This window comes from Rhodamnia argentea, chromosome 2, assembly GCF_020921035.1.
Source record: "Rhodamnia argentea isolate NSW1041297 chromosome 2, ASM2092103v1, whole genome shotgun sequence".
Lineage (NCBI taxonomy): Eukaryota > Viridiplantae > Streptophyta > Magnoliopsida > Myrtales > Myrtaceae > Rhodamnia > Rhodamnia argentea.
This window is the reverse complement of record NC_063151.1, coordinates 35218715-35231114: the sequence shown is the minus strand read 5'-3', so window position 1 is coordinate 35231114 and position 12400 is coordinate 35218715.

Here is a 12400-nt window from a genome sequence, read left to right as displayed (position 1 = left end):
TATGTTTTCGGATTAGGACTAAGGCGTGAGAAGGAGGGGATGAGCACGGGGGAAGTCCTAGTGTTGTGGTTTTCTTTGTGGTGCTATGTGGATTCTGGTTTTTTTGCCCGTTCAAGGAAACTTGGGGAAGGGGACGTCATCCAATTATTGACCCAATACCACTCGACGACTCAGGCGCGTGCGACTAACGCTGTTGGGACCCGTGCATGAATCGGATCCGCAATCAATGGCTTATTTGGGTTGCGCATGAAAACACTTCTCCACAAGAAATCAACTTCTAATCAAAAATTGATTTCTCTACTTTTTCTCAAAAGTAGAAGTTGATTTTTCTACTTCTGCTCCAGATTGACTTCTGATCGAAAAAATTCGTTTGATGACGGTTGAATATTTCTCATTTTGAAGCATTATTAACAAAATCTTCGGCGGTGATAGTCGACGATGGCGATGGTCGGCGTTGGTCTGCGGCGGTCGGCGGTGGCGGCAGCTGCTGTGGTCGGCGGCCAACAGTCACAGTAACGATGGTCGGCAGAGGCCGTGGCGGCGATCGCGATCGGCGGTGGTGGCGGGCGGTGGTCGGCGGCCGGCAGTCATAGTAACGGTGGTCGGCGGAAGCGGGTGTGGTCCAACAAGTGATTCTAGAGTCAAGAAGTCAAATTTTTACTTCTCAAAATTGGCCAAAAATCCTATTAGAAGTGAAAAATCTTACCATAAGTGAAAAATCCTACCATAAGTTAATTTTTTTACCAAACGGATTTCTACTTCAATCGGGTTTTTATCAAATACATTTCTCCGCCGGATGGGTTTCTGACGGAGAAATGCAATTTTTGAAGTGTTTTCATGCGCACCCTTAGTAACAATTATGTTTTCAAACATAATTTCTAAATAGAGATTTTTTTTTTAATTCTGTTCTCGAGAACAGTTTCTAATTAAAAGAACGAGTTTGATAATTACACAAAAATTCTATTTCCGAAATAGAAAAAGAACATCAATGAGTTTTGTATCTATTTCTATTTTTTTTTAATTTAATTATGAAAATGTTGGCGATGGCGACGATTGGGGACCAGCAATCGGCGGCCAGCGGCGGCGGACTCATAATTGTAAAGACGATCATTAAATTACATTAAGCTTATTTTTCTAAACTGACATTGCTTCTTTTTTTATTCTTGGGAAAAAAGAACTACTTTTTTTTATATCTTATTTTGTTCCAAATCTATTTTCCGGCCACTCATCAATTCGAGAAAGCAAAAAAATTAACTGACGTTATCTAATAAATATTTTTTTTTTCTGTTTTGGGAACAAAAGAACATTGAATCAGAAAATTTGGAGTGTTACCAAATAGGTCCTGAGAGTCTCGAACCTAGCAAGAATAAGAAAGTGGCTCTCCGAGGCTATGAGGCATTCGGATGGGATCCCAAAACCAACCCGCTCCGAGAAACTCGATATTAATCTCCTAATTAGAAATCCTTCTTTTGCCCTACACGTTTCTTCAACTTGTCGATGACATACATTCTGAACTCTTCCTACATGAAGTGGATTTGGTGATATTTTCGGCCCCCCAAATAGAGGATCTGACCTTTTTTGTCTAATACATGTTAACTTAGGGTTCCATGTCTTTATCGCCTCTGGGTAGTAGACATTGTAAATTCGTCGTTCTCTGAACTTTCCTTTAATTACCAATGAGGATAATAGTACAAATAATTTATGAACTTTAATCCAATGTGCAATGTTATTTCTAACCTTTGGCCTAATTTTCAATATCGTCCTTGGTCTTTTAATTGTTTAATGCAATCCATTAATTATTTATAAATGTTGGCCCTATATCCAAAAATACTTCAACTTTAACATTTGTGATAATTATATCCGAAACTTTTTTTTTGTCTCATAAAAAGCCTCCAACTTTTACTTTTGTCCAAATTTTACTCCAAACATTTACTTTTGCCCAATTCCGCCAACCTACTACCAAAAAAACCCTCAAATTTAGCATATGTCTCATATTATATACAAAATATTTTTTGTCTCATAAAAAACTTCAATTGTTACTTTTGTCTCAATTCTGCCACCGTTAGCCTTCCTTCAATAATCACTATTAGTTAATCTTACATGGCATTTTCATGTCATTAATAAATTACACCTCAAAGAAACCGACATGAAAAAACCTCGAACTTCTTTTCAGTTGTTTGCTTCCTCTACATATTGCCGGGAGATATATAGTTACTCAAACCGGCGTGTTTCGTATTCTTTTCTATACTGAACGACCAAAAGAACGGCTAAACATAGAGATATTCGGACGAACTATCTAAAATCTCGTCATCCCTAAAACTTACTATTTCTAAATTTCGAAAATTCATTGGTAAGTTTGACGAGAAAATTCGAACAACGTAGGATTAACTAACGATGATTATGAACGAAAGGTTGAGGTGATAGAATTGAGATAAAAGTAAAAGTTTTTTATTTTTTATGAGATAAAAAAAATTAAATATAACCCACCCATGGGTGGCTCAATTGGTTAGGACGCACTTGGGATTGTGTGATTAGGCGCACCGGTCCCGGGTTCGATTCCCCACCTGAGTACTTGTGATTTAAGTGGGGGGCCATGGCGGCAAGTTATTACGCTAGTTTCCCACGAGGAATAGTCGAAGTGCACGCAACCTGGTCCGGACACCTCGGTCATAAAAAAAATTAAATATAATTGGGATAGATGCTAAAGTTGAGGATTTTTTTGGGTATTAGACAGGTGGAATTGGAGCAAAAGTAAAAGTTTGAGGTTTTTTATGAGACAAAATTTTTTTTAATATAATTGTCACAAATGTTAAAGTTGGAGTTTTTTTGGGTATTAGGTCAATATGTTCAATATAGTTTCTAAATTATACGAAAATATTTAAAAAAGTTGTGAATAATATTAAACACATCAAAAGTTTAACGACGAATGAAATGTACTTTGCAAAGAAGAATCTCCGTCTATCAATAAGGCCAAACGCGCAGTAAAAGTGGTGATACGAGGTCAGAAACGTAATTTACAACACAGCACGACAGGTGACCGAGCGTGTGGGAGAAAGGGAGGGGAGACGAGGTCGCCATGCAAAAGTGGGCCCAGAAATCAAGAGCCCTGAAGCGGAGAGCGCGTGGCAGGCACGTTCAGGTGTCAGACTGCGGTCGAATCGCCACATACATAGAAACAAGAAAAAGACGACGTCATCCCTCCTCCTCCCTCCCATGTGGGCCTCACCTCCAGCTGTCAGTTTCGCCATTATATTCCAAATATTAAAAAAAAGGAATTCGAGAGCTCCCGGTTTTCGGGAAGTCTTCGCATCTGAAAAAGAAAAATGGAAATTTAAAAAAGAAAAAATGCAGCTTTAGAGGGAAAACCGGTTTCCGGTTTTGAGTTGGGGCTGTGGGCGCAGTGGGAGTCGCCAGCAGTTTTGGTGTCCTTCCTTCGTTTTTATTTGACTTGGATTCGGGCTCGGGGCTTCATGCTTATCCCCATAATCAATTGACTTTAAAAAAAAACCACATTCCGTGTGCGAAACCTCAATCTCTAAGTGAGATTACTCGTGAAATCTGTGGGATTTGTAGATTAATTCGGAGCCTTGATTGGTTGGATCCATCCCTAGGATTTTGAGATGATCGGATTGGGAATTATTCGTGCGAATTTTGTTAATCGAATGTTACTCGAGACCACTTGTTATGAACCTATTTGAGAAGGAAATTGTAACTTACACGTCTTCGAACATTCTTTAGCTACGGCCTGTTCTTATGGTTCAATCTATTGTTAGGGTACATTTGTTGAAATTCCTCGTTGCTTTTTTACTGTTTTTCCCTCGATAAGGTTTTATCTTATGATGAGTCTCCTCAAGAGGGTAACTAATAGAGGTGATCGGTTCCAAAGAGGATCCGTTTTCAACTTGAAACCGAGAACTCGACCGGATATGGTAGGTTCCCGGTCTATGGAACGGAAAAATCAATCCCGTCCGCCCCGGAACCAAACCAACGATGGTCCTTGTTCGATTCATGGGTTGTCTTGGGAATCAATGGTGCTATTATTTTTTGTTGTGGTTTCGCTATGAAAAAAAAAAAGCTGAAATAGATTCACAAGCAACTCGGGAGGTACTGCTCGATCAATCTTTGTCTTTAATTTTTTTTATGGTTTACGCTACAAACAAATAGAAAAATATATACTCCGGATCGGTTACGTCGGTTCGATCCGGTCCTATCCGATCGATATGATTCATTCCAAGGAGTCGGGAACCGGACCCATTCCCGCAAGAACCACTCAAGACCGGCTAACCAAATTTGATCTCTAAGTGAGATTACTCATGAAATCTGTGGGATTTGTAGATTAATTCGAAGCCTTAATTGGTTGGATCCCGCCCTAGGATTTTGAGATGATTGGATTGGGAATTATTCGTACGGATTTTGTTAAACGAATGTTACTCGAGACCACTTGTTATGAACCCGTTTGAAAAGGAAATTGTAACCTACACGTCTCCGGTCATTCTTTAGCTATGGCCTGTTTTTATGGTTCGATCTATTGTTAGGGTACGTTTGTTGAAATTCCTCGTTGCTTTTTTATTATTTTTCCCTCGATAAGGTTTTATCTTACAATGAGTCTCCTCGAGAGGGTAACTAATAGAGGTGATTGGTTCCAAAGAGGATCCATTTTCAACTTGAAACCGAGAACCCGACCGGATATGGCAAGTTGCCGGTCTAAGGGACGAAAAAATCAATCACGTCCGCCTTGAAATGAAACCGACGATGGTCGTTGTTCGATTCATGGGTTGTCTTGGGAATCGATGGTGCTATTATCTTTTGTTGTGGTTTCTACTATGAAAAAAAAACTGAAATAGACTCATAAGCAACTCGGAAGATACTACCCGATCAATCTTTGTCTTTAATTTTTCTTTTATGGTTTACGCTATAAAAAAATAGAAAAATACATGCTCTAGATCGGTTCCACTAGTTTGGTCTAGTCCTGTCCGATTGGTATGGTTCATTCCAAGGAGTCGGGAACTAGACCCATTCCCGCGAGAACCACTCGGGATAGCTAACCAAATTTGATCCTATCTGGTTCTCAAGTTGGACCGAGACCATTGCACACGCCTAGCAACTAAAACAGATGTTGAGAATATCTCTTCCACCTTCCCACAAAATGGTAAGGAAAAATTTCAAATAATAACTTGAAATGCCTTCATTTACTCAAATAATGGTCTAAAGTGAATATTGTTTCAAATAAGGGCCTAAAGTGAGATAACGACTTCAAATAAGAGCATGAAGTGGTCATTTAGTCTCAAAAAGGGCCCACCCTCAAGGGCATTTTTGTCATTTAATTTTTCTTCTTCTTTTTTTGCCTTTTTCTTTTCTATTTTTTTAAATTAAAAAAAGTTAAAAGTCAAAAAATATACGAGTGGTGGGCCCCACCCACCCGTGGCCACCGACCGGAGGCGAGGGACTTGGATCTAGGTGAGGATCGCCGACCCTCCCGATGGAGAGGGCCTTCTCCATTGGGGCGGTTTCTGCTATGAAAAAAAACTGAAATAGACTCACAAGGAACTCGGAAGATACTGCCCGATCAATCTTTGTCGTAAATTTTTTTTTTATGGTTTATGCTACAAAAAAATAGAAAAATATATTCTCCGGATCGGTTACGCCGGTTCGGTCCGGCCTTGTCCAATCAATATGGTTCATTCCAAGGAGTCGGGAACTAGACCCATTCCCGCGAGAACCACTCGGGGCGGCTAACCAAATTTGATCCTATCTAGTTCTCAAGTTGGACCGAGACCATTGCACACCCCTAGCAACTAGAACAAGTGTTGAGAATATCTCTTCCACCTCCCCACAAAATGGTAAGGAAAAATTTCAAATAATAGCTCGAAATGCCTTCATTTATTCAAATAAAGATCTAAAATGAATATCGTTTCAAATAAGGGCTTAAAGTGAGATAACAGCTTCAAATAAGAGCATGAAGTGGACATTTAGTCTCAAAAAGAGCCTAGCTTCAAGGACGTTTTCGTCATTTAATTTTTCTTCTTCTTTTTTGCCTTTTTCTTTTCTATTTTATTAAATTAAAAAAAGTTAAAAGTCAGAAAATATACCAGTGGTGGGGCCCTGCTCACTTGTGGCCGCCAACCAGAGGCGAGGGAATTGGATCTAGATGAGGGTTGCCGACCCTCCCGATGGAGAGGGTCTCCTCCATGCACTTTGTCATGTGAGACGATGCCAAAGGAAACTTTCCAACGAACATCGTCGGGGGTGACAGCCCTTGCTTGCCTTTGGAGGTGTCGTTGCCGGTGATGGTCGAGAGGACGAATGAGTTGGCGGACAACGTGGGCTGAGACTTGCTGGAGAAGTCTTGCGACTGCCACTAGTGGCTCTGCTTCAGAGGCTTGGTCGTTGGCTTTGGGTCGAGTTTGGATTCCGGTACGAGATCGAGAGAGGAAGCGGCTTCTGTGGGGCATGGAGGAAGCTTGTATGGCCGGTGCAATTCAAGAGAGAGATGACCTGCTTGAACTTGGAGACGGTGAAGTGGGCGAGGTGAGTGGCGGATTCGGAGGACTGGAGGTGGTGGGGATCACGGTTGGACATGGAATTAAGGGGAGAAGAGAAGAAGGAGATGATATATTGCATGCTTTCAGCCCAACCGCAGCCGCTTCTTGGATGGCCCTCTCGTTGTCCACCACCTTCACATAATCCATCACCATCAAACGAGACCCGTGGACAAGAAATGAAGCTCTAGATATATGGAGAGAAGAGGGGGTTGGCGACCCTCACCCAGATCTCGGAGAGTGTTGCGGCCCTCTCCTTGTTCTAGCGAAGGGCCCTACCCTCACCTCTAGTCGGCGACGTCGCCGGCAATCCCCGCCGGCCATCACGGCCAACACGCTGGAGGCCCTTTGGCCCGTATTTTTTTAAACTTTTATTTTTTTTTAATTTAACATAAACTGAAAAATAGAAAAGGAAAAAACAAAAATAAAATTGACGAAAATGCCTATGAGGCCAAATCCCTTTTTTGAGACTCATGATCACTTTAGGCCTTTATTCGAAATAAGGTTCATTTAATACCCTTATTTAAAATCTTCCCAAATGATAATGCAATGAGAATGAGGTTCCGCCATCCACATTTTAGAATACGCCACTTGCAAGACCCGTCAATGGCAATTCGCTTGCGTTCCCCCAAATTCTCAATGTCTCAAAATGCCAATGGTCCCCTTGCTTAGGCTAAAGGACCAAAATTCTCCACAACTAGAAATACATCATTATAATTGGGGAAGAATGCCAAAAATCTTGGGAAGATGCAGTATCCCCACGACGCAATCGAAAGGTTTGGCCGCATGGATCACGCGACATTTCATACGCACCGTGTTTTTGCAAAGTTGATGGCGAGGTTGACCCGCATGCACCCATTGTTTTGGAAAAGCATGGCACGCCCCCACCACCCAATCCAATGCCCATCTTTATCTTGACTTGTGGGGCTCTCTCTCTCTCTCTTTTTTCCACTTCTCAATTATTCCCCACTCCTGAAACGGTGCGTCCCGCTTAATAAATTACTTGGTGCTCTAATTTATTGGTCGATGTTTAGTTCGGTTCATAGCTCTTGATTCACCAATTTGCGAAGTTAATTAAGGTCGCCAGTGCCATTACCAAAAAAGAAAAAAGAAACTCCAAGTGGGCTGCATATAGGGCCTATGAGAACTGACCTCAATGCCCACTGATTAATTAGTAGATAATCTTACCGTCGTCTTGGAAGCTTTTTACATCCCACTAAATCACGTGGACATATGTTAATGCTACAATTCCGTGTCGCGCTTGACATTAGTTAGAATATCTAAGTATCAAAGGTACGATTTTGTGGAACGGCCTAAGCTTCTAGGACAATTGAGAATGGTCCCGCGAATTTTCGCGGTGGTACCGGGGGCAAATTCGGCTCCTATTGATTTCGAGTCAGCACTAACCCCGTTCGTCAAATTCCACACTTCATTCCTAATCCATGGGGAATTTCCATTCCTTCTTTAATATATGTAAAGATAAATTATCTCATCTTCGTCTTCAGTTTAAATCCGTTATTAGCTCATTCTTTATCGATTGATTTGGGACCCTTTCTTCTAACCAATACCAAACTTTAAGGATCTTTCGTTCACTAGCGTCTTACTTGGTCTCAAAGAGCACAAATGTTGTCGATTTTTATGTATTACCACTTATTCGCCTTAAGCTTCGCGCCCGCATGAATCTTTTTTTTTTTTTTTTTGGGTCGAATGCACGCATGAAATCTTTTTTTTTTTTGGTCAAAACACATATTATCTTGTTAAAATATATGTATAATATAGAAAACTAGAGTATATGGACTTCTTTATTATGTGACATATTTTTGAAATGTAGTTTTCATCCAATCTCGAGTGGTGATTCATGATTATCCATCCATAATTTCAAATTTAAATGAATATCCAATTTATTTCGAATTTGAGTTGGATAATTGTCAATATAATTTATCTAATTAAACGATTTTCCATTAATAAACTAAAAAAAAAAACTGAAGTTAATGAACTTAGCTCTTATCAGATTATTTTCCTAAAGTTATCTTGTTTTCAAAATTAAGTGGATTTTAAACAAATTATGTCGATGTATTTTCTTTATCTTTATCTATTTATATTGTCTAATGTATTTTAACATGCTTTCTTTCGATCCACTTCTATATTTTGGATTTCAGTCCAAATTTTAATACGCGACAAATGTTTTAGGTCGACGAGTCATTAGACTAATGCTTATCGGTCGATAATGTGCCACGTGGCAAGGCCTGTCCAATGGGAATCACATGAGCAAAGTTAAGTGCCACATGACGAGTACGGAAGCGAGCATTCCCTCAGTTTCGGCTTTAATCACTGAACTTCGTTCTCAATCCCCCAATGGTCTAATTTTTCAATTTGAGACTGCCCAAAAGTTAGACTGTCTTAAATCTGACTAACTTTTGGGCAAACCACAAGCGTGGCAAAGATGACCAATTTAATTATAAATATTTTTACATTGGTTACCAATTGAATCCATCCCAAAAATTGATATCGTGGACATTGACCGTCCTACGTGACATGGCGCTGACGTGGATTTTTTTTATAAATTGTTTTAGAAATTCTTTCTTTTCCTTCCTTTTTTTTTCTCTAAGCTCCGGCGAGTTTGTTGGCCATGCGGACAAAGACCGCCTCAGCTGCGGCTACCGAGACCAAGGCCTCCTTCACCCATGTTTGCCCGGCGATGGTCGGGCGAGGCCAAGCTAGGCAGCCACGGGGCAAAGGGGGCCATGACCTCGCCAGCCACCGTGGGGAAAAAATCAAAGAAAGAAAAGACAATAACAGTAGGAAAGGAAAAAGAAAAAAATAATAAAAATGTTTAAAAATTAAAATTATTTACGTCACCGTAAGCTGTGCCAATATGTTTAAGACTTTTTTGGTATTTCTCTTGACAAAGATGTGACCATTTTCTTATGCGCCACGTGGTCGACTTGTTAAGGGTTTTGCAATTTGAACTTTTAGAAACAAACACTAAATATGGGCTTTCTAAGCAAGTCAATGTACATTTTACCAGGGTAAAAAATATAATATCGGGCGAAGGAGTAATTTCGTGGAACTGTAATTGGATGACATCGGAGAAAATTTTATGTTTTCCTAATAAACGATCAAAAAGAAAAATCCGCCTTCTCTCTTTTGTCGGATCAGAAGGACGGCAAGAAGAGGAGGGAGAAGTGGCGTCCATGCAAAGAGATGGAGACTCGGCCGCAGGACCACGTGAAGAGGGCGTGGGCGGCACGTGCCGAGAATGTGGGGGTGGGGAACCGTCCACCGGGAAACGTCGTCCGCCGCTCCGCTCCTGGTTTGTGGGAAGCAACGTTATTCCGACCCGAAACCGCCGTCGGCGATACCGGTTGCCAATTTCCGGTTTCTTTTTCCTCTTCTCTTTCTATGGCGGTGGGGCACTCTTGTTTTGTGGTTTGGTTGGATAAAATGATAATCAGCATTACGATTTGGATTAGGATTGACTCAGCTCGACCCGCCGGCGCCAAGTTGAATTAATTTAGTGATTATGTCGTACATATTTATTATATTATTCCTCAACAATGCGCGTGCACATGATTTTCATCGAGAGCATCTCTATTAATTTCATAGATATGCGAGTTTCTCTCTCTCAAAAACATATGGCTAAAGAAGCACGTTGCAATAAAGACGGAGTTATGCTAAGAAGTCTTTCTTTATTTGTAAAATACACCGACTTCTGTCGTGACATGCTAATGTTGTGGATACAATCCTCTTTTGTTTCGCAAAAGATAAATAATTTGAAAAACATTTTCTCAAAAGCTCTTGCTTCTATCGTTTATAAAAAATAAATGGACAAAAAAATATTTTATCGTTCGCAAGAACACTTATTTATAAAACTGGCATTGATAATAAAAACTTCTTTTATTTACCGATTATTTCAAATAATATAAGCGATCATTTTCAAATACATTTCGTAAACGGAGCCATAACAAAGATTTCGAATTTTACAGAACATCGACTCCAATTATTTTAATTTTAATGAAAATTCAAACAAACAAAAAAAATTCCTTTGCCGGACATAAACTTGGGCCGTACACTGGATTCACTGTAATTATAAGATTTGTTAGGCAAATGGGCGGCCGGACCTTCCTCGGTTGTGGCAACTTTTATCATAATTTTGGAATTTTGCCCCCACCATTAATATATTAATTTGACTAAGACTATACTTTTTTTTTAATAATTCCAAGTTGCCTTATGTGCGGCCACCAAATTTTCCTTATTTTTTTAAATTTATTAATCTCTTTTTTTTTTTTTGGCTTGGCTATTTTAAGGAGCGAATTGACGGTACTTTCTCTAATTTGTTAAACTTAGCTTCATTATCGAAATTTCTAAATTTTACACAAAGCCTCCCTGAATTTTCAGAGTGGTGCATGTTAGTCTCCGAAATTTCGACCGTGACACAAATCCTCCCTAAACTTTCATTTGACTATAGCAGTCAACCCTCTGTTTATTTTGTCGTTTGCATATGCCCGACATGTGATTATTCAAGGGAGAAATTGTAGTTCTTTTTTTAAATTTTTATTTTGGGTCAAATCGTTCTTTTGTTTCAGGAAAAAAGCTAAAAAAAAATAATAATGAAATTCCACACAATAAGTACAAGAAATAATGAATAGAGGGAATGACGATTCAAAGAATTAGGAAGTATTAACATCAATATTAATGGTAAAAAATTTATTGACTTCGTGACAAAAAGCTTTTCAACTTTAACCGCACCATTTACTGTTATCACTGAAGGTTTGTAAATTATACCTTTCATACATCCTTCATTAGTAAGCCTTTTGAAGGACCTTGGCCGTTGGCAGGGCAGGGCGGCGCATGGTTAGAATATATTCTTGCTACTTTTTGCACAACACCAAAACCATGTTTGTCGAGATAATTTAAACGATGTAGATGAATGGATGGAACCACTGCGGTAATTATGGTGATGATTTAATTCATTTTAACATATAAAACAAGATGAATAAATTTAGAATCAAAAGAAGACAATCATAATCAAAGGGGGAAAAAAAGGGATAACTAATGTTGCAAAAGAGAGGGAAGAGAATGGGGCAAAAAGGTGGCGGCGATGCCAGAGATGATGCTCAGAGTGGGATTACGGTTTGTGGGAGATTTGAGGACATTAAGAAGTGTTTCTTTCCTTTAAAGAAGTGAAATTAGCCTTTTTTGTTTTGTTTTTGGTCTTGGATTCCTTCCAAATTCTAAAGTTGTATTTCCAAATTTCACGGGATGCAAATAGAGGTGTCAAATGGGTGGATTGGGTCGAGTTTGGGTCTTGTTGAATATGGACCAACCCATATTAACCTATTTAACCATTTTTTACCCATTTTCATACATTATAAATTTTATGACTGATATCTAATCCAACCCATACCTGATTTATACTCGACCTAACTTGTGTTATTTATATACCTATATATTTGACCAAATCATGAAATATTTATTTCATAAAATTAAAAAAAAAATGCAAAAATTGTTTCACTAATCGCCATTGCCTACCATCGATAGTGGACGGTGGGAGGGAGGCGGCAGCAGGTTGGCAACGATGGTGGTTTACAAGTGAATAAAAATGATCTTGCGAAACTATAAATTACGGGTCGAAAATAGGTTGAGTTAAAACTCATATTTGATAGGCTTTATAAGCATAAACCTATATTTGACCCATTTTTAAAATTTGTTGAACCCATATTTATTCCAAAGGGAAAAAAGTGGATTAAAATGTGGGTCAAAGACCCATATCGACACCTCTAGATGCAAATTAATGAAATTGTCCGTCCAAAAAAAAAAATTAGTGAAATTGCAAAGCTAGAGGCTGAAAATCAGATGGG